Consider the following 3928-nt stretch of genomic DNA (forward strand, 5'->3'; position numbering starts at 1 on the left):
ATATCGAAAATGTGGCAGCTCAGCAGGGGCACCAGGCAGGGATGTCCGTGGTCCCCAATGCTCTACATACTGGCCCTGGAACCTCTTGCAATATACTTGAGACAACAATATGAAATCATAGGTATTGCGGTAAAAGGGGAGCGACATCTGATTTCCCTGTACGCTGATGACATGTTGTTGTACTTGCGATACCCAGAAGAAAATCTCCAGTACATTTTGAAAGTGATGGAGAGATTCGCTGGGTTGTCCGGTATAGCAGTGAACCCCCAGAAGTCCAGCATGTTCCCATTGGGGAGGTACATAGGGATTCCAGCGGAGCGATTGCCTGTATTGCAGGTACCATGGGCGGTCAGCACTTTTCGGTATTTAGGGATCAATATATACCATAATGTGGAAGAGGAGCATAGGTGCAACACAGTAGTAGCCATTACAAAAATTGAGAAGTGCATGCAATTCTGGGCCAAGTTACCCTTAGCAATGATGGGCCGGGGAGCAATGCTAAAGATGGTGGTTCTGCCAAGGCTTCTACACTATTTTGGGAATATACCATACCTGATCCCCAAGAAGTTCTTCACCAAACTAAATAGCATGTGTAGGGATTTTTTGTAGCATGGCACGCGGAATAGAGTGGCGTTATGGAAGTTACAGAATTTTCATGACAAAGGTGGGATAAAACTGGCCAATTATGAGGTGTATTATGTGGCAAGCCAGTTGCAATATGTCGCCAAATGGCTTTCTGATGAGGAAACCTCGGAATCTAGGCTGTTTGGGTGAGATTGTGGACCATTTTATTTGAAAGAAATGATTTGGGTACCCAGGGCGGAAATGATGGGGCGCCCTAAGATGCTGCTATTAGGGTGGAAGATATGGTGTAGGGCATGCCAGATGATGGAGAACCCGTCCCCATGCTCTCCGCAGGTGCCACTGCTTGTATTAACGGGTGCAGATGTGCAGCTGAGAATGATAATCAGGAGCCACTGGGAACCGGTTGGGGTGGCAACAATGGGAGACATTTGGCAGGAGGGCGCTATTATTACTTTCGAGGAGCTGCAAGAAGAAAGTGGGTTGCACGAAGGCCAGTACATTACATATTACAGAATGGTGCAGCGAATTAAGAGAATATGGCCTGAAACAGTGGAGGAGGAACCAGATGCCACTATAGATATGATATATGACATAGCAGAGGGGGGGGTCATGAGATCTCCAGAATATATGAAATGTTGATGTCTAAAGTGGGGAAGGAAGTCACGCAGGTGAGGATGGACTGGGAAACGGATGTTGGTGCCCCGATGGAGGATGGGATGTGGGAACGGGTACAGGGGTATCATAAGAAGGTGTCTAAAAAGGCGAGACTGAAACAGATACAACTATATATTACGCATAGGGCATACATGACACCTTGGAGGATATAGAGGTTTGAGAATGCAGGACGGCAAGCATGCCCCAAATGTGATGAGGAGAACGTGGGCATGGTTCATATGTTCTGGTCATGCCCGGTCATAGAATGTTTCTGGGGTGCAGTGAAAGAGAAACTGGGGAAAAAAGGGGTTAAGATTGTAGTGGACACAGTGTGGGCCTCAGGGGAGTTGCTAGGTCTGGAAAAGACCCGGGGCTAAGCTGATGTCGGAACTGTTGGGACTGGGGGCTAGCTAGTCTTTTGGCTGTAGCTCCTGAGATTCTATCCAGGGCTACAACCAAAGGATCAGGGGCTATAGCCCCCTTAGCCCCCCTAGCAACACCTCTGGTGGGCCTGTCTGTTGGGGGGGTTTCCAAGATCACGGAAGCTCAAGCATGTCAGTAAACTAAAGGACCTGGCTTATGTGCTTGCAAAAAGGAGAATTGCCATGGGTTGGAAGACCTGCCATATGCCAAATGTGGAGGTGTAGTGGAGAGATTTACAAAAATGGGCGGAAGCAGAAACCATGGTATGGCAAGAGGCTAGTAACACAGGGGGGGAGGAGGAGACGGAGTCCCTGATGGCCTGGAAATTATTGATAGCTAAGCTGTTTGGGTCAATTGAAGACCCGGCAGGCATTATAGAAGGGGAGACCGTACCACAGGACGCAGAAACAGAAGGTTAAAAGAAACAGACTCGTAAAGGGGGGAGGGAAAGGGAAGCAGCGACTAGAATTTGTGGAAGTATAATGAAGCGGCTTAAGGTTGCACTGCTTGTTTGGTTTGTATGGTTTTGTTGTGTTAATAAATCAATAAAAAAAATGTTTTTTAAAAACAAGGTGTTGCTTTACTTCGCCCTTCAACTTACTCATGAAAGAGGAACCTTGGTCTGTTAATATTTGTTTTGTAAAATCTACCCTGGGTAAAAAGGTAGCAATGTTTTAAAATGTTCTGAGTTGTATTGGTTCGGAGTGGAAAAACCTCAGGGTACTGTTACGCTCACCTGGTCTCTGTGTAGGCGTTGGGGCATGGTTGCAGCCCTCCCTGAACTTGAATCACCCCCTTCAGGCCTCTCCCTCAGTAGAAAAGCTGTGAGCGGTGGTACGTGGTGATACTGCTCCTGTGAATTATGGAAGATACACTCTGCGTCCTGCTACTTCTGGCAGGGGCGCGTCAAATGGGATCTAGTTCCTTCACTGATCCCTGATAAGGATTAGTCCAGTCCAGCTGCGACTATGCTTCTCCTTATGATTGGTAAGTCTTTCTTGAGCTCTTGTGGTGCTGTTCGTTCTGTTTAATGTCTTTATATGTTGGTCCTATTTATGCCCGCAATAATGTCTCGCTTCTGTTTTCTTCCCTTAGATGGAAATGCGGCTTCAAGGCAGCTGTGAGACGCAGCCGGATGGAAGATGGATGCTACCGCAATGTTCGACAGCAGGTAAGTGATGGTTTAAGGAAATCGCAAAGTATGGTGAAGCGCAACCTTAAACTGACTGTTTTTTCGATGTGTAACCTTGGCTTCTGTTTTTCCTTGCAGGTGCTGCTGTCGACGATGGAGCATATCGTGCTGCGGTGCCAAGATGAAGATTCCGGCGTTCCGGAAAGTGTAAAGATGAATACTCGGTTTGCCGAAGAGATGTACAGGTAAGAACAGCTTTCCCCAGTTGGTGAGTATGCTGGCAGGAAGCAGGACGTCCAGGAAGCAGGAGCTTCAAAGGTAAGTCTGACCTCAGGCAACGGTGAGCGTTACGTTGCTTGCAAGTGCAGAATAACGTGAATCGTCTGTCTTGAGGACAGGGCAGTTTATATAGTTGAGATCGTGGGCACGCCCATGAGGGCCAGTTTACCAGCCACACCCTGCCACTCCTAAAGAGTGAGCACGTGCGAAGGCAATCCATTAGCAGCCACACCCAAGAATACACTTGGGGCTGCTTAAAGGATGGAATGTTCAAGGTTAATGCATCCTGCTTAATGGATGGAATGTTCAAGGTTAATGCATCTGAAGTGATATGTCCATAATAAAAGCTTTTTGGTGTTAAATGGATGCTCTTGTTTACTTTTGTTTATGAGCCTGGTGCCAAAGGCGTCAGGACAGTGTCCACCCAGGTCTCCTGTGCATACAACTCCTGCATGCCTGTTCCCCTGACTTCATGACCATGACAGGTACCTGGTTGCGTAATCAACTATGACGAGAATGTACTTGTTCCCTATCTTGGAGGTTTCCAAGGGACTCTGACAAACAAGACGGTGTCTCACCCGCTAGTCCCCGGGGATCTGTCATCCAGGTGGTCAGGACACAGCCATCGCTTTTGGGTCCAGTTCCTGGGGGTGGACCAGTGCTGGATGATCACCTGGATGGGGGGGTCTTTGGGGTGTGGGAGTGGGACACCGAACGGTGAGACGCAGTATCCCCTTTCCTCTAACACCTCAACTCAACCCCCCCCCCTCATTTCCTGACACAAACATTTCCTCACGGACAGCTCACTGTGAGAGAAAACAGACTAACACCCGAGCTGTATATCTGACATGTCCC

The sequence above is a fragment of the Ambystoma mexicanum genome, chromosome 10 (genome assembly GCF_040938575.1).
Source record: "Ambystoma mexicanum isolate Mex_15411 chromosome 10, UKY_AmexF1_1, whole genome shotgun sequence".
Classification (NCBI taxonomy): Eukaryota; Metazoa; Chordata; class Amphibia; order Caudata; family Ambystomatidae; genus Ambystoma; species Ambystoma mexicanum.